Source organism: Cupressus sempervirens, chromosome 9 (genome assembly GCF_028749045.1).
Source record: "Cupressus sempervirens isolate cs-2001-9-10 chromosome 9, ASM2874904v1, whole genome shotgun sequence".
NCBI classification, from domain to species: Eukaryota; Viridiplantae; Streptophyta; class Pinopsida; order Cupressales; family Cupressaceae; genus Cupressus; species Cupressus sempervirens.
In genome coordinates, this window is record NC_143126.1 from 461,151,102 (window position 1) to 461,175,431 (window position 24,330).

At 34.3% G+C, this 24,330-nt stretch overlaps 2 pseudogenes; one reads left to right on the forward strand and one right to left on the reverse strand.

Moving 5' to 3' along the window:
- The first annotated feature begins 1,648 nt into the window (after positions 1–1,648).
- On the forward strand, positions 1,649–2,348 carry LOC149539330 (protein VERNALIZATION 3-like; annotated as a pseudogene).
- Positions 2,349–4,800: 2,452 nt separating this feature from the next.
- On the reverse strand, positions 4,801–24,330 carry LOC149539331 (protein LYK5 pseudogene; annotated as a pseudogene).

Genomic DNA, 24,330 nt, shown 5'->3' on the forward strand with positions numbered 1-24,330 from the left:
CTGACTTTTCTTTGTTATGTTCAGGAACGTTCGGTAGACACTGTAAATTGCTTTGCTGATCATTTGAGCTCAGTAGACTCTGTTTGATGACTAATATGACATTTGTGTAACATCAAAGACAATACACAATTAACAATTGTATCCAACAATTACATGTACAAAAGCATGCAACTACTAGTTATTTTTCATGTTATGATTAAGTTAGGGCTAAGGTTGAGTAAATGTTAAGACCAAAATAGGATTATATGAAAAATATTACTCAATCTTAGCTCTTACCTAATCTTAATTAAACCAAAATCCTAACTTGACTTAAAACTTGATGAAAAATATTAGTAATTAATAATAAATATAATAGTATGCAAGATTATGACCTTTGTAATGGTAGAGGTTATATGGGTGGTCTATTTCCAATGGAATTCCTTATAAATTGTCTTATTCATTTATAGTTTATCATAATATAAAACTCTTCCTCCAAACACATGACTTTATATTTGTCAAGAATACATTACACAAGCATATGGAAAACCCAAGTGTTGATATGCATCAATTGAAAACTAACACCACGAAAGATTATTCGTGCTAAATAAAGAACTCAAGTTTTGGTTGTGTTAATATTACAATGCATGTGTTGCAGTATTGCAAAGTATGGTGAAGTCAACATACAAGGTTCCAATGTATGAGGTCCACCATAGGGTGGGGTGATATCCATCCCAATGGTGAGACACAACTCTAGTAAGGTAAGGCAATGCGATGTATGGTTAGCCAACTCTGGTATAATAAGATCGTATGGTGTATGATTGAGAATAAACAAATGTCGTATGGTGGAACACCATCCTATGTATGAGTATGGTGAGAATCAATTCTAGTATAGTAAGATTAAGCCTCACAATGACATATAGTGATGCCCATGGAGTAGTATCTATCATGTAGTGATGCTTCCACAAAATTATGCAGGGACTTCTAGTTGGACTTGAATGGAAAGGCTAAGTTGGTGGATCATTCTATGAAATGATTATTGACATACCAAATTCCATAACAAATTATAGTTTGTATATATTCGAGCCAGATTTGTTAGCAATTACAAGTGGTGAAAAGTTGGGTAGATTATAATGTAATTTGAGTCTCTATAAAAATCCATTGTTAGTCCCTGTCGTTAAGATAGGAGACTATAGCTTTCAGTTGCTTTCTTAACATTAGTTTGTTTTAATAAATAGTGCAAAATTTGAGAAGCATTAGAGCTTAGAAAATATTTGTATTAAATTGGAATTTTCTACAATTAGTTCATGTTTCTTCATTAGTTGTTTCAATAAATCTCAATAGTCTTTTTTATTTTATTTTTAAAAAAATTGCTAATTTTTTTGTGTCATTTAATTCACTATAGTTAACATTTCATGATTTGGAAATGACAAATTTATTATTATTAGTTTAATGTGCTTTCCAATGCATGTTAAATAATTGTAAGATTGATTTTTAGGATCTCAAGAAACCGCTTCATGCCTTCCACATTATCTGATATCTTCATGTATTATCTACATTTTCATAATATGCATGCATTCCACATGGCAATATATTAGCAAAGGAATGCATAAATTAGTAGAGGAAATCTCAAACCATTATCTTGAGCTGAACTTTGAAACAAAGAACCAAGATGGCAACTAGTAGTGGTGATCCTTTAAATGCAACGTTTCTGAAGAAACTGAGGTTAACCCAGATGTTGACGAAGTTGGGGAACCAATTTTTGACTTGAGAGTGGTGTATAGAGATCATATAGAGGTTTCAACTGATGTAGCCATAAGAGTGCAACAAACCCACCAAAAACCAAGGGTTAAAATGAAGGGTTATCCTTTTGTTACATCAAATGATATGTATGCCATTATCATGGTAGACCCAGATGCCCCTACTCCCAAAGACCCTGACTTCAAGTGCTTCTTGTGTTGGATTGTTGTCAACATTCTCACAAAACACCTCCCACAATAGGTAAGATGTAAAAATTATTTCTAGGGCAAATGTTTATAGCCCACTTTAATCTACCAATATACATAGAGAGAGGGGGAGCTATACATAACTAACAAGTCATTTTTTCCAATCTAATTCTATTTTTCAAATGTGTTCCTATACCATTAGTTTTGTTATTAAAAATCATATTTTTCTTCATTTAAGTTTTGCAGAAGGGATAGATCAAAGTGGAACTAGTTAAGGAGAGAAAGTTAAACAATGTAAAGAATTTCATGAAGGAGAATAAACTAAGACCTTCAATGGGAGTGTCATATTTCTATGCTATGAAAGATGACCAATTTGAACACATAGGGAACCAATCTCCTTTTATCACTTCTAATCTACTAGGTTGATCATGTGTAAACAACTCAGCTTTGTCAAATGTAAGCAACTAGGGCTATTTTTACAGTATTAAACAAGCTCGAATACTGTGAGTATAGTGCACCATCTCTCTCAATTCGATTCTATTTAGTTTTACATTTAGAAATTTTATCTTTTATTCTATAACAATGGGTTTAGAAATATTTGCAATAACAATTGTATCCCTAACCCTTGCTTTCACCTCCTTGCTTTTGTTCAATGGAACATTTTCAAAAGTAAGTGGAGTATGATCGATACCCACTGATGGTTGTTACAACTTAGAAGAAAGAGTATAATTTTCTTATGAATCTTCACTATCAGTATAAAACATACATAATAGTGTATCCTACTCAGAACTCCTCCAAATGTGGAGTACATTCTCAAAAATGTCCACAGAATTTGACATGCAATTTTTATTGTTTTGTTTTTAAATGTAGCTTTTAGAGGACAAGTAACTCACTGCGTAATTATTTTTCTTTTTTATTGATCAAACACTAGCTATCTTATTAATACATTTTTTTTTAAAATTATGTAGAGTCCTATCAAACAATAGCCTATATTGTGCCAACTGCTCCATTTTCTCTGACTAATGAACTATAGAAACAAACTATGAGCAACCATATGTATGTGCATGTACCAAATTTTTTTGAGGTTTTTTCTTATGTTCTATTATTGTGACTTTATATATTGCAGATATCTGTTGGTGGATTGGACCAAGCATTGCAAAAAATCTGAAGTAGATTTTTGGGCAGTATGGGGAGTTTCATGAATATGTTAAAGTACCAGCTGGAAAGGAAAGTGGGTTCTCACTCTCGTAGTTTGGTCGACCATGGTGTATTTGTTGATTGACACATAGTACATGTATATTTGTTAAATTTTTTCTGTGGTATTTGCTCAAGAAGCTTTGCAAGGGTGCATGGCATCGACGTTCTGCCATTGTTGTGATTTGAATAATAAACAATTCATAGCTTGCTTTCTCTAAAGTTAGCATTTTTCTACAATTGATAATTACTATACAGAGTAATTTATGAAAAGAAATTTATGTTCCTTTTTCATCCTCATAGAGTATGGTTTCCATCCTCGTGGAATATGGTATCACTATCTTATCATTCAATTTCATTCCATTCAAATGAAATGGAAATAATTTGTTCAACAATTATAGTAGAGTTAAACATAAATTAGTTTACATTGCAATTGCAAATTCCATATTGTAATCTTGGCAAGGACTCCAGCTACATCGCAACACTTTTTAATTATATGTAACATTTCTTAAAATAGTGCAAGGAAGACACTCAAGTGTTTTTCCTAGAAGGGTTTTCCCATGTGAAGTTTGGTGTTCCTCTATGTCTTGTGTGTTTTTTATTAGTCTCTGCCTTACATAAGGCAGGGAACTAATGTTTTTGGTGATGGGACACTATTACTTCAAATTAGACCAAGGTTAAGAATCTAATGTTTCAATGTGAAAATATTAAATAATTATTTTTGGTCATTACAATTCTAATTTCATATTGGTCAGATGGATTTTTGACAAGGGTAATTTTTTTTTAAATTGTGAAAAAAGATACAAAATTAAGAAGGAAATAAGCTTTCATTTATTTGCATTTATTATCCACTATAGTTATTACAAGGGGACAATGATGAATTTATTGCACTAGATTAACATCAAATTTTCATGATTATTCTATGAGATGGAAGGTTTTTAGACATTGGTAAGGAGGGTTTTAGAATTATTTTCAATGAAAGGAGCAACTAGAGAAAGCGACACTTCTAGACAAAGACAAAGAAAGATGTGAGACGAAAATCTTGCCCTGATTACATTTCTTCTTTGTCAGTCATAGATCATCTAAATCAATTATTTATTTGCACTCTTCCTTCAATTCCTTTCCAAGTAGGTTGCTCTGCTTAGCAAAAAATACGCTCTTTTGGCCAAACATGGCAGCCATGAAATTCATCACCTCTTCATCTTTCCAACCAAAAAAAAAAAATTTCCTCACTTTGGAAACCATTATCATGGTCATTGCAGTTTTAGTGCCCATGTGTCCCTTACCTTATTGTTAAAGTTGTGAAGTGCTTGGGTATTTGTTGGCTTCTAGAAAGGAGCGGGGGTCGTGTGTCCAACTTAACTAGCCGTCACATCCCATCTATGTGTGGGAAATATTAGTCTAGCTAATCTTGTAAACTGCCATTGACTATGAATTGCCTACGCAGAGAATTTCCCTAACAACTTCGTTAAGTGGCGTGGTCATGTGCCTAGGCAAAACAATTTCTAGAGTGACTCATAGATGAGGTCGTCACCTATCCCCTATCATTTTTTACAACATTAATCCTTCTATACATCTATCACTGTGAGACTTTATGTTCTCTTCTCCTTTTCTTCCATTTAACATCACCTAGTACAAAACATTGGGTTCTAATATTTTGGGTTTCACCTAAACCATAGATTAATCACTTTGAACAAATCATGCTTTTGTCATTAGGATAAACACAAACACCATGGAGAGCTGGATCAACCCACTTTCTTAGCTTCACTTCTCTATCTTCCCCTTCCATTAGGGGCTTTATTTGTGTCAAAAGTAGCCCTACATTTCCTCCCAATGGAAGCTCCACTTCAACAACAATGGATTGCTTTCCAGAAATCAGCTCCAGCAACACAACCCCAAATGCAAACACATCAAGTTTTGGTGTAACTTCTCCATTTACTAGGTATTCTGGAGCATGTACCCTAGCATGCCTACTATATGCCTTGTGCACATATTTATCCCTGATTTTACCATGGAAAAATTGGCAATCTTGGCCCTAAATTTGCTATCCAAGAGAATGTTTCTAGTGTTAAAATCCTTGTGCACAATACTAGGTGTTGTGTGCTCATGAATATATTGAAGCCCATCTACCACATCCAATGCAATTTTCAATCTAGTCTTCTAAGAGCTCAGATCAAAGCTAACAATTTTGCTCTAACCATGAAGCCATGCATTTAGGCTATCATTGTCAGCATACTCATAGACCAAGTAAGATTTATCATCTGAATGGATGCAAAATCCTTCTAACTTCACCAAATTACTATAATTGACCTTTCGCAAAATCTTCAATTCTTGGGACATATAACCCTTCATCTACTTTATGACAAAATCCTTACCATTTATGATGCCTTTGTAAACAAAGCCCTAAATGTTACTCAAAGGGCTAAAATTACGAGTTGCTTTCAACAAACTCTCAATAGAATATGTTCAAGACTTATCGATGGTGCTAATAACACTGGCTAAAAGTTTCTCCTATTGGGTACTTTTCATTGCAAAAGACTTTGATTTCAAATTTGAAGAGCTAATGAACTGAAGCATTTCAGTAGTATTCAAATCTAAAGGGCTACTAGGTTCTTTAGTAGTCTTAGATGTTAAAACTACCCTATAACAATACCAAAAAATGCATAAAGCCAAAGCTAAAGCCCCACTCAAAGAAGCCCCTATAACAATACCCAAATCATGAGAACCATTATTTGTACTTGATGATGGAGAAGTGACCTATTCAATTGTGGTTTTCTTTCAAAGCTATTATTTTCTAATTATGATCAAAATTGATTCATTCATTGACTTTGATATAACCCTCTTTGCACATTACTCTTTGATTAAATAAAATAGACTATTCTTAATTTTTTAATAGAAATTGTATCTACAAAATAATAAAGACTTTACACAGAAGTTCTTTTTATTGATGATACATAATTATATTTTAAATCTTTATACTTCAAAAAGAATAAGATAGTCACTTTAGGGTATGACATATACTATGTTATTGATTGTTATTATCATTTAGTCTTTTCATGTACATAAACCATTTCTGGTTTATTCTTCTATGTTCAAGTTCTAATATTTCAATTATCTAATTTATTTTCACTATCACAATATATGGTTACCAGATTAGGACAACATAGTGTGAAGATCAAACGAAAGAGGTAACAAAGCTATCACTTGTTCAGGATACATGGTAAGTTGTTGACCACTACATCTAATTTGTGAAGCATAGCAATTAGATTTCTGATAGTGAAGTGTTAAAACTTAGCATTAATATTTCAATTTTTAGCCATCTTCTAACAATGGAAAATTAAAATAAAGGCAAACTATGAACATGTTACTTAGATTTCACTATTGCATACATTAGAAGTAATTTAATGGAACTGAAAAAGTTGTAGTGCCAATGGAGGAGATAAAATTCTTCAATGCCATGTAGGAGATAAAATTTGTTTTGATGTTACATTTAATTTCTTGTGCCAAACTTAAATGGTCAATTTGTAAAATAGACAATGCCTACAAGTTCAAAATATCTAAGCAATTCAGGAAAAAGAAATGGGATAAAAGGTTTGCAAGAATGGATGAATTTATAAAATATATTTTTAAAGAGCATTTTACATTAAAAATGAAAAATTGTGATCAATGTAAGAATTAAAAATCATTCTTTAAATAATTTTAATAAAAGTTTTAAACATTATTTTCTTTATAATTTCCTAATTTTAATATTTTTTAACAAATTTTACCACTTGTCTCCTATGCCCTTCAAACCTATTTCTAAATCTACCATATTAGGTGAATATGGCCTTCAAATAAAAATAGCATGATAGAAACAAAGAAAAATGGCCCCTAAATCCAAATAGCCAACTACCTATGCAATATGCTAAGAAAATGGCCTCAAAATTGCGAAATACATATGCCATAGACTAACTAAAAATGGTATAGATGAAGAAAAATGGTCTACTACCATACACAAATGCTAGGCATAAAAATTATTTTTTTGACATTTGTTCCATTGTTATACTAAAATGCATAACACTCAACTAGAGATAGTTTTTCCAATTCATTTGGTCATTGTATGTATTTGTCTATTACAAAAGCACACATTATGTTTTCTAAGTTTTCTTCTTCCTATGCTAATAGCTTTGGGCTTTTCAACATGAAGACTCTACTCTCAAACAAGGCAATGTTAATGAAGACAATTTTCTGTGAGGACTTGTGTAGGGAAAATGATAGAGCAATGTGGACAGCTTGTCTGCTAGACATCTGTTGGTAGTTGAGCAATGCATTTCCAAGTTTTTCTATAAATTGAATCTTGTTGTCATATGCAAATGTGTTTTCTTTTCACAAGAGAGAAAACATAACAGACATTGTCTTGTCTCATTTCATCATGTATGAACAATAGTAAGATGTAGCAGCATATGCATCTAGTATGAATTGGGTGTCCATGTTTGCATACCATAGAGGTGGCACAAGTTTTGCAAATGAATTTGTCCAAATTTCTTTTGGCTCTCTTTTTAGTAGCACAGTTCTCTTTGTCAGTGCATATTGAAGCATTGTAATGTAATTGTGTTTGTTGAAGTTGAAGTGACGTAAGAAGTTTTTGAATGTAGTTTCTTTTGCAAAGCACATATTCTCTGAATCTTTGAAGAAGATTTTTGCTTTCTCCTTCATTGCAATGTCGGTTTTCTACAAAGTTTCAAGCACTATTGTTGTTCTCATTGGGGGGAGCAGTAAATTGAAGCGACAACTTGAGGTTCAATATTTTTTGCAATTCCTTGTGTGATGATGAGTCTGCATTTTTAGCAAGTTCTCATCAAGCAATGAGGAATCAGATGAAATGTATGTGTCTAAAAATTGTTCAATGTCATCATTTTTGCAAGTTTCATATATTGGAGCATCTTTTATCCACAACATGAAGTGAACATGTTCATTTCCACGGTTATGGAATCTTGTTACAAAATAGTAGTCTTGCACTTTTCCAAATAGCTTTTCATTTGCCAGTGTTATTTTTTGAAAAGCATTAATTCTATGGTTGAAGTAGCGACTACAAACAATGAGGTTTTGCATAATTTTGAAAACTATATCCTTGTCTTCAATTATTTCATTGTGTTTTATTTGTTGTGTAGTATATATATGGTTTATTACTTTACATAGTGGTTGCCAATAGTGCTCAGCACTAGTCAAAGTAGCAAAGAATGTTGGAGGTCCAAGTTGTCGTATTATTGCAAATATATTATTTCTAGTGTTGTCGAAGTAGCCAAGGGACGTACGAATGCTTTTGAGTGATCTGAATCCCAAGTGTGATTGTACTATCTTCTCCAAATTCATTAGACCATGTACATCCTTTGCCAAAAGTTGTTTTCCTTTGATTTTTGCTTTCCATATGCAAACCCAAGCTAGGGACAATATTTTTTGTATTATGATCTTGATAGCCTTGAAGAAGATGTCAGTGATATGCTTTGCAAATTCATTATCCTGATGCATTAGCTCCCATTTTGCAATTTTTTGATAGGATAGTTTGTTAGATATGTCAGTTGGACGAGGATGTCCAAAGAATAATATTGGGAAGTTCATCTCTTTTAAGTATGTGTCTTGGAAAATGCCAAGAGGTTTGATCCCTTCAAAAGGTGCAATTTCAATAACGATTGTCTCAAGGTCTTAAATTAAATGTGAGTCATTAAACCAATGTATAAGTGATTCAGCTATTGGATCTTCATTAGTGTTTGATGTGGCATCATCCATGTCTTCTTTGGTTTGAATTTCTAAGTTCATTTCATGGGCCCTGGCTGCAAGCAACATGTCCCATTTATTATTTATGATAGCTTGCTCCTTTGCGTATAGTGGGGTAGTTGTTAAACTTGCAAGTGCATTCATTAGAGAAGCAAGTCGAACATTTCCTTGAGCATATGTGTTTTCATATTCTAGCTTTCCTTGAGCATATGTGTTGTCATATTCTAGCTTTCTCTTTAGTTTCACTGCTACAATTTTTGTTTCATCAATTTCTCTAGGCAATGTTGCTTGTACTTTGTCAAAGTCTGTAGGTACATTGATGATTGTTCCATTTAACCCATAGTGTAATCTCTCGAAGCCTAATAGCCTTATTTGTGCAAAAGCTATCTGCAAAGACACAAGTCTTTCTTCAAATGAACTTAGCATTTTGACTACATTTATGCAAGGATTCTATCATATGTTCCAAGGTGCAGCAAAGCAAGGCACTTTGCCAAATGATATTGTTGTGAGACATTGCTTGCAAATCAATTTTCCTAGTTCAATTTTCTTTACATCAGTAGCAATGGGTAGCATAGAAAAACTATTCATGATATCTTGGTCAATGTGACATATGCTTTTGCCAAAGTGTAGTGTTTTTCAGATGGCACATGCTTGTGTTGTTGTGCCACTTATTATGTGCCAGTATGCAGAAATCAATTCTTTGGCTCTATTTTTGCTAGTGCATGTTTGTTTGTCTTTTTGGTGTTGGCATTGTTTTGTTAGGATGTTACTTTTGTTACGTATTATGGATTTCATAGAGCGTAAGGAGCAATGGGTTTTTAGGTTTTTAGTCACTACAGTAGATGTTGTAGTATCCAATGATTCTATGATAGTTGCACTTGTTGTTTGCATTGCTAGAGTAGTGTAACTAAAATTCAAATTTTCTTGACTACACTCATTGACTTGGGAAATTGACATTGTGTCTGTGCAATTTGTGTTAGATTGTGGTGACTAATCAAGAAATTATTGTGCATACTTCATAAATTATTTGGGGCTCAAGGCATCACCCCGAAAAAGAAAAGAAAAAATTGGGCCCTATTTTATCGAGATTTTGGGTCAACATGTAATTATTAATTATAACGCTAAAGTGGTAAAAATACTTGTATAAAAGAGCTTAGGGTTAGGGATTATTTCATAGGTGTGATGTGAAATTGGTTCTTGTGGCAGTATTGAGCTATAAGGGATTACAGATTGTAATCAGGTTGTAATCACTAGATCATAATAATATCAAACTTGCTATTTGGTAGATGTAGCCCAGAGATTGGGTGAAACACGTTAAATCTTGATGCCTTGTTTTCTTTTCTATGTGATCTATTATTTTTTGTTATTGGTTATATTTGCATGTAATTGTTATTTATGTCTGTGGTTTAATCCTAACAAGTGGTATCAGAGCCTAGTTTTTTTTTTAGTTATCCTCTGTAGGAAAGTCTCGTGGTTGGCAGATGAGGGTAAGCTGAGGGTTGACAGGTTTAATGGGCAAAAATTCTAGTTATGGAAGATGCAAATGGAAGACTATCTTTATTAGATGGATTTATGGAAGTTGTTATTATTATTATTATTATCTATATTATTATTATTATTATTATTAACTATTATTATTATATATATGATTATAATTATTATTATATTATAGTAATATGTATGATTATTATTATTAAATATAATATAGTTATAAATATAATTATTATTATAACTAAATATAATATAGTAATATATATGATAAATATTATTATTATTAAATTTATATAGTAATATTATATGACTATTATTATATAATAATATATATGGTTATTATTATTATTAAATATATAATCTGGTAACATATATGATTATTATTATTATATAATCTAATAATATATTATTATTATATTAAAATATAAAATATTATATTATTATTAAATATAATATTTTCATAAAATGCATCAAAACCTATAACCCCTTTCAATGCATTTTATGACAACATATGTCCCTAAGGCCCCTAGTGACCTTTTTCAACAAATTTCCAATGGGCCCTAGGGATATAAATTGTCATGTGATGCACCAAGAGGGGTCATATATTAAACTATGACCCCTCTCGACGCATTAGAACCAACCAAATGAGTCCTTAGGGGTCCTAGGACCCCAAGGGACATAGGTTGTGATGAAATGCATAGAGAGGGGTCATAGGTCATCCTATAGACCCTTTTGACCCATATAAATGAGTATAATATGTCCTTAGGGGTTCTAGGACCCCTAGAGACATATGTCGTCATGGAATGTGTCAAAGCCCCATATAAACAATTATAGTATGTCCCTAGGGGTCATAGGGCCCCTAGACACATATGTTGTAATAAAATGTGTTGAAAGGGGTCATAGGTCTTTCAACCCATAATTATTATTATAATATGTCTCTAGGGGTCCTAAGACTCCTAGAGACATATGCTATGATGGAATGTGTCGAAAGGGGTCATAAGTCATCCTATAGCCCCTTTTGACCCATATAAAAGATTTTAATATATCCCTAGGGGTCCTAGGACCCCTAGAGACATGTGTCATCATGGAATGTGTCAAAATGGGTCATAGGTCATCCTATAACCCCTTTCGACCTATATAAATGATTATAATATGTCCTTAGGGGTCCTAAGACCCCTAGCAACATATGTCATCATGGAATGTGTAGAAAAGGGTCATGGGTTATCCTATGACACCTTTTGACTGATATAAACAATTATAATATGTCCCTAGTGGTCTTAGGATCCCTAGAGACATATGTTTTAATAAAATGTGTCAAAAGGGGTCATAGGTCATCCTATGGCCCCTTTCAACCCATATAAATGATTGTAATATGTCCCTAGGGGTCCTAGGACCCCTAGAGACATATGTCGCCATGGAATGTGTCGAAAGGGGTCATAAGTCAACCTATGGCCCCTTTTAACCCATATAAATTATTTTAATATGTCCCTAGGGGTCCTAGGGCCCCTAAAGACATATGTTGTAATAAAATGTGTCGAAAAGGGTTGTAGGTCATCCTATGACCCCTTTCAACCCATATAAATGATTATAATATATCCCTAGGGGTCCTAGGACCACTAGAGACATATGTCATCATGGAATGTGTTGAAAGGGATCATAGGTCATCCTATGGCCTCTTTTGACCCATATAAATGATTCTAATATGTCTCTAGGGGTCCTATGACCCCTAGACACATATGTCATCATGGAAAGTGTCAAAAAGGGTCACAGGTCATCCTATGGCCCCTTTTGACCCATATAAACGATTATAATATGTCTCTAGGGGTATTAAGACCCCTAGCGACATATCTCATCATAGAATGTGTCAAAAAGAGTCATAGGTCATCTTATGGCCCCATTTGACCCATATAAACAATTCTAATATTACTCTAGGGGTCTTAAGGGCCCTCGAGACATATGTTATAATAAAATATGTCAAAAAGGATCATAGGTCATCCTATGGCCCCTTTCGACCCATATAAATGGTTCTAATATGTCCCTAGGGATCTTAGGACCCCTAGAGACATATGTCATCATGGAACATGTCGAAAGGGGTCATAGGTCATCCTATGGCCCCTTTCAACTCATATAAATGATTATAATATGTCCCTATGGGTCCTAGGGGCCCTAGAGACATATGTTGTAATAAAATGTGTCAAAAGGGACCTATGACCCCTTTCAACCCATATAAATGATCGTAATATGTCCCTAGGGGTCCTAGAACCCTTAGAAACATATGTCATCATGGAATGTGTTGAAAGGGGTCATAAGTTATCCTATGGCCCCTTTCAACCCATATAAATGATTGTAATGTCCCTAGGGGTCTTAGAACCCCTAGCGATATATGTCATTATGGAATGTGTCAAAAGAGGTCATAGGTCATCCTATGGCCCCTTTCAACCTATATAAATGATTGTAATATGTCTTTAGGTTCCTAGGGCCCCTAAAGACATATGTCATCATAGAATGTGTCGTAAGGGGGCATAGGTCATCCTATGGCCCCTTCCGACCCATATAAATGATTTTAATATGTCTTTAGGGGTCTTAGGGCCCTTAGAGACATATGTTCTAATAAAATGTGTCGAAAGGGGTTATAGGTCATCCTATGACCCCTTTCGACCCATATAAACAATTGTAATATGTCCCTAGGGGTCCTAGGACCCCTAGAGACATATGTCATCATGAAATGTGTCGAAATGCATTATAGATCATTCTATGGCCCCTTTGATCCATATAAACTATTCTAATATGTCCTTATGAGTCCTCATCCTAAAGACATATGTTATCATGGAATGTGTTGAAAGGGGTCATAGGTCATCCTATGGCCCATTTCGACCCATATAAATGATTCTAATATGTCCCTAGGGGTTTTAGGGCCCCTAAAGACATATGTTGTAATAAAATGTGCTGAAAGGGGTCATAGGTCATCCTATGACCCCTTTCGACTCATATAAATAATTTTAATATGTCCTTAGGGGTCCTAAGACCCCTAAAGACATATGTCATCATGGAATGTGTTGAAAGGGGTCATAGGTCATCCTATGGTCCCTTTCGACCCATATAAAGGATTCTAATATTTCCCTATGGGTCCTAGGACCCTTAAAGACATATGTCATCATGGAATGTGTCGAAAGGTGTCATAGGTCATCCTATGGCCCCTTTCGACCCATATAAACAATTCTAATATGTCTAGAGACATATGTCATCATGGAATATGTCAGAAAGGATCATAAGTCATCCTATGGCCCCTTTTCACCCATATAAATGATTCTAATATGTCCCTAGGGGTCCTAGGACCCCAAGAGTAATATGTCATCATGGAATGTGTCGAATGACCTATGACACCCTTCAACCCATATAAACAATTATAATATGTTTGTAAGGATTCTAGGACCCCTAGAGACATGTTGTAATAAAATGTGTCAAAAGGGGTCATAGGTCATCCTATAGTGTCTTTTGACCCATATAAATGATTGTAAGATGTCCCTAGGGGTCCTAGGACCCCTAGAAACATATGTTGTAATGGATTGTGTTGAAAGGGGTCATAGGTCATCTTATGGTCCCTTTTAACCCATATAAACAATTCTAATATGTCCCTAAGGGTCCTAGGACCCCTAGAGACATATGTCATCATGGAATGTGTTGAAAGGGGTCATAGGTCATCCCATGGCCCCTTTTGACCTATATAAATGATTGTAATATGTCCCTGGGGGTCCTAGGGCCCCTAAAGAGATATGTCATCATGGAATGCATCAAAAGGGGTCATAGGTCATCCTATGGCCCCTTTCAACCCATATAAACGATTATAATATGTCCCTAGGGGTCCTAGGTCCCCTAGAGACATTTTGTAATAAAATGTGTCGAAAGGGGTCATAGGTCATCCTTTGACCCCTTTCGACCCATATAACCAATTATAATATGTCCTTAGGGGTCCTAGGACCCTTAAAGACATATATCGTCATGGAATGTATCGAAAGGGTTCATAGGTCATCCTATAGCCCCTTTCGACCCATAGAAATGATTCTAATGTGTCTCTAGCATGCTAGGTCCCCTAGAGACATATGTTGTAATAAAATGTGGTGAAAGGGGTCATAGGTCATCCTATGACCTCTTTCAACTCATATAAACGATTGTAATATGTCCTTAGGGGTCCTAGGACCCCTAAAGACATATGTCATCACGGAATGTGTCGAAAGGGAACATAGGTCATCGTATGACCTCTTTCAACCCATATAAATGATTCTAATATGTTCATACAGGTCATAGGACCCCTAGAGACATGTGTCATCATGGAATGTGTCGAAAGGGGTCATAGGTCATCCTATGGCCCCTTTCAACCCATATAAATGATTCTAATATGTCCCTAGGGGTACTAAGACCCCTAGAGACATGTCGTTATAGAATGTGTCGAAAGGGGTCATAGGTCATCCTATGACCCCTTTCGACCCATATAAACAATTATAATATGTATGTACGGGTCCTAGGACCCCTAGAGGCATATGTTGTAATAAAATGTGTCGAAAGGTGTCATAGGTCATCCTATGGCCCCTTTGGACCCATATAAATCATTATAATGTCCCTAGGGGTCCTAGGACCCCTAGCGACATATGTCTTCATGGAATGCATCAAAAGGGGTCATAGGTCATCCTATGGCCCCTTTCTACCCATATAAATGAATCTAATTTTTCCATAGGGGTCCTAGGACCCTTAGAGACATATGTCGTCATGGAATGTATCGAAACTTTCAACCTATATAAATGATTATAATATGTTCGTAGGCGTCCTAAGACCCGTAGAGACATATGTTGTAATAAAGTGTGTCAAAAGGAGTCATAGGTCATCCTATGGCCCCTTTTGACTCATATAAACGATTCTAATATGTCCATAGGGGTCTTAGGACCCGTAGAGACATATGTCATCATGGAATGTGTCGAAAGGGGTCATAGGTCATCCTATGGCTCCTTTCAACCCATATAAATGATTTTAATATGTCCATAGGGGTCCTAGGACCCCTAGAGACATATGTCATCATGGAATGTGTTGAAAGAGGTCATGGGTCATCTTATGGCCCCTTTCAACCAATATAAATGTTTGTAAAATGTTCTTAGGGGTCCTAGGGCCCCTAGAGACATATGTCATCATGGAATGTGTCAAAAAGGGTCATAGGTCATCCTATGGCCCCTTTCAACCCATATAAATGATTCTAATATGTCTCTAGGAGTCCTAGGGCCCCTAGAGACATATGTTGTAATAAAACGTGTCGAAAGGGGTCATAGGTCATCCTATGACCCCTTTTGACCCATATAAATGATTATAATATGTTCCTAGGGGTCTTAGGACCCCTAGAGACATATATTTTTATGGAATGTGTCAAAATTTTATGACCCCTTTCGACCCATATAAATGATTCTAATATGACCCTAGGGGTCCTAAGACCCCTAGAGACATATGTCATCATAAAATGTGTCGAAAGGGGTCATAGGTCATCCTATGGCCCCTTTCGACCCATATAAATGATTGTAATATGTCTTGAGGGTTCTTAGGGCCTCTAGAGACATATGTTGTAATAAAATGTGTTAAAAGGGGTCATAGTTCATCCTATGACCCCTTTCGACCCATATAAACGATTCTAATATGTCCCTAGGGGTCCACATATGTCATCATGGAATGTGTCGAAAGGGGTCATAGGTCATCCTATGGCCCTTTCGACCCATATAAATGATTTCAATATGTCCCTAGGAGTCCTAGGACCCCTAGAGACATATGTCATCATGGAATGTGTCGAAAGGGGTCATAGGTCATTCTATTGCCCCTTTCGACCCATATAAATGATTCTAATATATTCCCTAGACACATATGTCGTCATAGAATGTGTCGAAAGGGGTCATAGGTCATCCTATGGCCCCTTTCAACCCATATAAACAATTATTATATGTTGTTATAGTAACAAATACAAATAATTTAGTAAAAATAATATAGTAAAAATATAATAATATAGTATAATAATTATATATATATATATATTTATATATATATATATATATGATATTTATATATATATATATATATATATAATATTTATATATATATATATAATATTTATATATATATATATAATATTTATATATATATATAATATTTATATATTATAATAATAATAATAACATAATATATTATTATATATTAATAACATAGGTCATAATAATAATAATAATAATATATATTATAGATTATAATTTATAGATGATAATAATAATAATATATATTAATAACATATATATAATATATTTTGTTATTATATTTAATAATAATATAATATATTAATATATATTATATTTATAGATAAAATAATAATAATTTAATTTAATTTTATATATATATATATATATATATATATATATATATATATATATATATATATATATATATATATATATATATATATATATATATATATATATATATATATATATATATATATATATGTTAGTCATAACTCATTAGTGATATTATATATTTATATATTTCATAACTCATTAGTCATAATTCATAAATTCATTTTTCCCTCCAATATTTTGGTGTCAGCCAATATTAGATATCCGATCTGAAATCGGGTATCCAATCTAAAATTGGGTATCCGATCTACAATCAGATAGCCAATTTTACTAGCATGATTTTTTGAAAATATTCCTTGTCCTTGCAGACCTAACAACATCGCTTTTTGTGGGTCTTTTTCACGAGTTTTAGGAAAAGTCACGTTTTGGGGCCCAAATAATTTTAAAAAGTTTGATAATATATACCTAGGGGTCTGATAGTGTCATCTAAATGGGGAGTAGTAATCGTCAAAAAGCTAAATGCAAAAGGAAGGTATCTAATGAAGACATTGTGGCATATAGGGAAAGGGACAAAATAGGACACCGAAGGAAAAGACAAGGTATGTTAAATGTCAATCAAGTTGACAATGAATTAGTTGAAGGTGAAATCATAGAGTCAGATAATGAATATGTGGTTGAGGAATGAAAATGTACCAATTGAAAATGATAATGTTAGAATTGAAAATTTAGCGAATGAAAATTTTGAGGAAATTCTACTAGGTCATAATGTAAATTGCATAATTGACCATGCCGAACATGACAATGCATAGGAACCTTACATATCTCCTAATTATAATCGACATGAAGGTTCTAGAACACCAAAATAGATAATTGAAATTGATGAAACAATTATTACCAATTTGGAAGGGAAAAAATCAGAAAGAACCATTCGGTTATAGGCTTCAAGACTATATAAGATGTTTTTTGGCAACAAGACAATGGTGGAGCAATGTCAGCTTTTTATGGACTTATTAAAGATCCAAAAGATGAGACCTATGTTTTCCAAATTGAAGATTTGTGTCAATAGAAAACTGGAAAAAAATGCCATTATTGTGAAAAATATTTTCAGTGCTCTCGATAGCATTGGGAAAAATAGTAGGGAGAAGGATAATAAAGCTTCTTAAAGGGTTATTACAACCTCTTTGGTAAGTCATCATTTGAGAAAGGGTAGATATATTAGACAAACTTGTATTGATTTGAACCTAAATCATACTACTTTGAGAAGAGCACTTAGTTGACGAGAGAGAATTGATGATTCTCTTCAAAATGAAACATGGGCATTTGGTGGGAGACTTTCACATTTTTATAAGAAGCTATATGATGATGTGAAAGAAGAAATTACATAATTTTGGCAATCTAGCTCACGAGTATCACCCAATGCTAAAGATGTGTTAAAGTTGAGAATTGGCATCAGAGACCACACGCCACATCCTAAACACTATTTGGAGGTAAGTCAAACTATGTTGTTCAAATGATTTAGAGAGAGTCATCCAAGTCTTCATATATCACAAAGGTATTTTGAATCTTTGAAGCCATTTTATTGTGTGCCACTTAAAATTTGAAATATATGTTGTTGCAAATATCATGTCGAGTTTTGTATGCACCATGAACTATTATGCTCCATCCATTCTACTTTGCATAGTAAAGAAATGTTGGAGAATTGTGGTGCTAGTGGGCTTCAAAAATCATCAAGAGACTTGCTAGATCAATTTTTATGTCGTAGAGTTGATGGTTGTTTCTTTTATAGAAATGCTTGCTTAAATGAGAAGTGTTCAGAATGTGGTGGCTTATCTAAGTTCGACACATGTTTCCATGAGGGGTGAGAACAAGATCTTGGTAAGACAATAGTAAAAAAAAAAAGGGTATATGAAATGGTGAAATACACATTGAAGAGTGGGGGTGAGGGCTCTAGATTTGAATTGGTTGGAAAAGAAATCAGTGTGGCTAGTTTTATTTCAGATTTCAAGGCAAATCTTTTCTACAAGTATGCAAGACATAGTCATAGGTCTCAGTGGTTGGGTCAAAAATTTAGAATGTGTAAGGAGACTTTTCTCATTGGCACTATTACATCAGTTGTTGATTTTGCTGAGAACTACACATTGCAACCTCAAAATGAGACACAATCTCAGTATTACAACTCTATTCAGATTGTTATTTTCATCCACATAACATATAGACATGCCTTTGATAGTGCAGAAGATAATTGGAAGATTATTAGAGAGTATCATTTTTATATGAGTGATGATAGATCTCACTCTCACGAGTTTGTGCAACATTGTTTTGAGAATTATTTTGATTTCTTACAAGAGCATGCAATTACTATGGATAGACATATCATTTGGTCAAATAATTGTATAGGTCAATTCAAGAATGCTTGCATGTTTTATTGGTCGTATAGGATGCACATAGAGAGGGGGGTGCCTCATATTTGGAATTTTTTTGAGTCTAGCCATGGGAAAGGGGAACATGATGGAGTAGGGGCATGTGTGAAGAGAGCTTTAGTTAAGGAGTAATTGAAGATTTCAGCAACAGAGCTTCTTGATGCTCATAGCATTGTTGATTGGTGTAGTTTAGCATTATCACAGGGGGGACTCTTGATTCAGTGGTACGCAAGTTCTTTTGGTTGGTTGAGGAAGGGTCCATATGTGATAGATTAGATTGTGCTATAGTGAGAGACTCATCAAAAATGCATTCATTCCAGAACTTTGATTCTAGTACATGGACCATTGGGACACGACAACTAGCTTTCTTTTGTCCTTGTTATTTTTAGTGTAATTGGGATCACTGTGAGTCAAGTGATTGGGAGGACACATGGGCTCCATATTTAACTTACTCCATTGTCTATCATACCCTCTATCAGAAATGATGACATGGAAAGTTCACTTAAGCATATGCATCTATCAAATCTTCTTCAGCCAGGACATGTCTTTACATTGGTTGCACCATAGGGGAATGATGATAAATATGATTATTGGTTAGCACATTGTGTAAGAGGTAAACAAAAGCTTGCACAACTGATCACAAATGATGATGGATTCACATATCCTATTGGTTCAGTGGTTGTCACTGGAATATGGCTATAGACATACATGCTTAGAAGGAATGGAATTCCTACATTTGAAGACTATTAGAAGCAAAAAATAATTCTCATATATTTGCATCTTATTATAACAAAAAATGTAGAGTTGTTGAAGCATCAAGGAAGACCAAAAGTAAAAGAACTTTTTACTATTACTAATGTTGATCATAAAGCCTTGTTGGAGACCCTAAAATAGAGAGAGGACCCTACTGGAACACTCAACTAGGTATATTTACTTCTTATGTTATTTTCTTCATAATGATTCAGTGAACCGATGATTATCTTGTTTAATACAATAAGTTACTAATATTTTTTATGATATTCAAATGTAGGTGGTGTTGGGGAGAATTCTTAAGATTTATGATGTATTATGATGTAAAATGTAAAAAAAAATTGTATATCATTTTTGTAATGATGAAAAAGACAGATTAAATTAGTTGCATGTTCTAATTTGTATTTTGGTAGGTTCTTTGTAAGGAATTATAAGAGGAAGATATTGAACAAGTTCTTGCAAATCATATTTGCATGTGATACAAGGCTATAACGATATGAGTATTGAAGCAAGGAGACAATGAAAGATAATTGCTTGTGAATATCTTATTACAAGTCTGGCTTTTTTCTTATTTTACATAGAGCTAACATTATGATTATTGAAACCATTTTTATCAAACTAATCAAATAAGACAAATCTAGAAAATACAAATGAACAATTAGAATACTTGATTCCTTAAAAAACAATTTGGGGAAGGTGTCAATAAGTTTGAATACTCATTCACAATGAGGCATTGAAACAAGAAGTGATTTTATGATGCTAATATTGTGTAAGCCTTTTACTACAAGTCTTATCAATGTATTTGAATTTTTTTATGGTGTGATGTTTCCATTCTATAGTTTACTCATTATTTTATTCTAATAATGTGATCTTGTATATTGTCAAAGTTAAACCCTTGTATATTGTCAACATTTGGGATTGAATCAACATGTTGCATTTGATCCTCTCCATAATCATCTTCATGTTCAAGTGCTAGTTTGAATGGTGACTCCTCCCTTGACTTGAGCTGGGAAAAATACCCAATTGCACAACCTCTTGAAAGCATAAACTTTAAGCTTGATTTTTTGGTCTCTATAGTGTTTCTCCTTTTTTTTGGTTCATCATGGTTACCATGCATTATTACAACCATGCCAACTCTTCCTCCATTGGCAAAAAGTGTGGCAACAATGCTTACCAAATTGATTTTCCCCCTGATATTAACTTGTCTAATATAAGGTCTAGGGATAGATCTAATGATCTTCCTATGACCATCCACTTTTGTAATGGACACAAGACCCCATGGTGAAACTATAAGCCTTGGGCATAAATTGGTCCAATAAAGTGGATTTTTGGTTATTTCTATGTTTTCTAGGTAGTCTAGGTGTTTAGAACACTAGTAGGGTCCCTAAGAGTTTGTGGAATCCATTTACAAATAAATTTGCAATAAAAGTTCATAGTTCAAAGTTCATGACAACTATCAACCTACTGAATGCTCTTGAGAAATGGATCCATCTTGCATTCATGCTTAGAATCATTAGGAAAAGTGCATATACTCTGAATTTTTAGTAGCAAGGTTCTCACAAAAAACTTTTGCAATACTATAAAAAAAATCTTCTAAGCTTTGGTTAGCTACCATCTCATTCATATTTTTTATTGTGATTATGTGGTTTGAATCACATCTTCCTCATTCTGCTCAACAAAAGAAGGTAATGGTATTTTAAAATTAGGATAGTTGGTCCAAGAAGGCCTCCATGTCAATTTGATAATTTGACCATGTAGGGACTCATATAGGGGTTGTTCTATTTCTTTTGCAAGGCTATGACCCCTAAAACTTGGAATCTCAAAAATAGGAGGTATACTTGGATATTATATAGGACCAACATGCCTAGAGCTTGGAAATTCATTTTTGAGGGCCTCCACTTTAATGGGTCGGTTCATTGACTAGGAACACAAGGTGGTTGGGTCTTTACCTGTTGAAATTGAGAAAATTGCAATCTCATCTACTCTTCTTTTATAGTTATCTCTCTTGCAAGATATTCATCATACTTCCTTTTTTGCCAATCCATTTTTTATTGATCTTGGTAAGGACACTCATCATTATGCATGTAATACTCTTGTTGTCTATCAATGCTCCTCATCTCCTCTTATGTTATCAACATGCAAGGGATAGTTCATAAAAGTTTATAAAAATAATATTCTATGACATTAAAGGATGATAGTCCATTTGCACACACTCTTTAGCATCTCCAAATGAGCTATTCATTAATATGGTGATTTAACATCACCAAAACATGTTGAGCTCTTAGGCCCACCCCTTGAAACAAGAGTAAAATTGACAAGAATCCCTTTGCATGCAGTCTCAAGTCTCCCCAAATGAACTAGTAATTACCAAGGTGGTTCAACATCACCCATTAGTGTTGAACCCTTAGGCCCACCCTTCCAACTGAGAGGAAAACCGGTTCTTAGTCCAATAACATTAATGAAATACAAGGTTGTTGATCATTCACATACCTAGTATGTCTAATAAAAAGAATTTTCAAGAATGCGTGACATGTTTCCAAATGCATATCCATAAAAATGCACAAAAATGAAATTCTGCAATATTAAAGGATGCTAGTCCCTTTGCACACACCCTTTAGCATCTCTAGAAGAGCTAGTGATTTTCATGTGGATTCAATATCACCCAAACATGTTGAGCCCTTAGGCACACCCATTTGAATTAGTAGGAAAATTGATTGGTTATCCAACAATGCTCATGCTAAGAAAGCTTGTTAATCGATCACATACCAACCACATCTCATCAAAAAAAAAATCAAGTAACGCATACATGAGGTATGCACAATCACTAACCATTCCATGAACTTTTTTATCACATCAATACATGGAACATTAGTTCAAAGCACCTAGTCCTTTTTCTTTTCTTGATGTAACAAGGTCTAGGGATAGATCTAATGATCTCCCTGTGACCATCCACATTTGTAATGGACACAAGACCCCATGGTGCAACTATAAGCCTTGGGCATCAATTGGTCCAATAAAGTGGATTTTTGGTAAATTACATGTTTTCTAGGCAAGTCTAGGTGTTTAGAACATTAGTAGGGTCTCTAGGAGTTTGCAGAGTCCATTTGCAAACAAATTTGCAATAAAACTTGTCTTAGCGCAAAAATTGCAAAAAGTTGCTTAGCAACTTTTGCAATTTTCTTGACAACTTTCCAAAATGTAACACCTAATAGCTAGAACTATCCATAGGTTGGTTGAACTAGTTGTAAATAGCCTATATAGGCTTTGAGCATTTGAAGAAGGAGATAGATTGAAGAAACACATTGTACTTGCTCTCAAATCAATAAAGAACTTATTTCCAATGCATTTTTCTAATTTTCTACGTGTAGTATGAAACCAAATGGTTGAAGTGTGAACTTTTTGCATTGATAAGTTGGCACTATTTATTTATAAGATTTTGGTTTTGTTTTGAAGTCCCTATCAATCATTTAACAAAATTTATTCAATTTCCAAATACACATCCATAAAAGTGCATAAAAATAACATTCTACGACATTAAAGGATCACCACAGCGTAACTTTGAAACCATTGATCTTGGCATTGAATTGTTAGTGCCATTAGCTCTAGATGGGTAGGTGAAGCCTACTGACACCCTTGTTCCAACTACAAATACCCTCCATCGTTCACAACCACCCCATACCAAGGAGTCTCCAAGGTGCTCTAAGTGCATTTCAAGGTCGATCTTCTAAGGGTCATAACTTGGAGATCATGAGGGCTATCGATGAAACATCAAATTATACATGATGGTGATGCTGAGGCCTAAAATAACCTATCTCATTCTTGAGAGATAACATTCCATTTGGATTTGGCACAGCGATCTCACTCGATGCTAAAACTCACAGTGTGCCTCAATTCATAGGTGCACCACAACCTAACTTTGAAATCACTAATCTTGGCATCAAATCATTAGTGTCATTAGCTCTAGATGGGTAGGTGAACCCTAGTGGCACCCTTGTTCTAGCTGCGGAGACCCTCCATGGTCCACGGCCACCCCGTACTGAGGAGTCTTCAAGGTGCTCTAAATACATTTTGAGGTTAATCTTTTTAGGGTCGTAACTCAGAGCTCGTAAGGGCTATCGACGAACCACTAAATGCTATAGGATGATGATGTTGAGGCCTAAAATAAATTATCTCATTTTTGAGAGATCACATTCTATTTGGATTCAGCACAGCAATCTCACTCGATGCCAAAACTCACAGTGTGCCTCAGTTCATAGGTGCACCACAGCATAACTTTGAAATTGCTAATCTTGACATCAAATCATTAGTGCCATTAGCTCTAGATGGTTGGGTGAACCCTAGTGATACCCTTGTTCCAGCCATGGAGATCATCCATCGTCCATGGCCAACTCGTATAGAGGAGTCTCCAAAGTGCTCTAAGTGCAT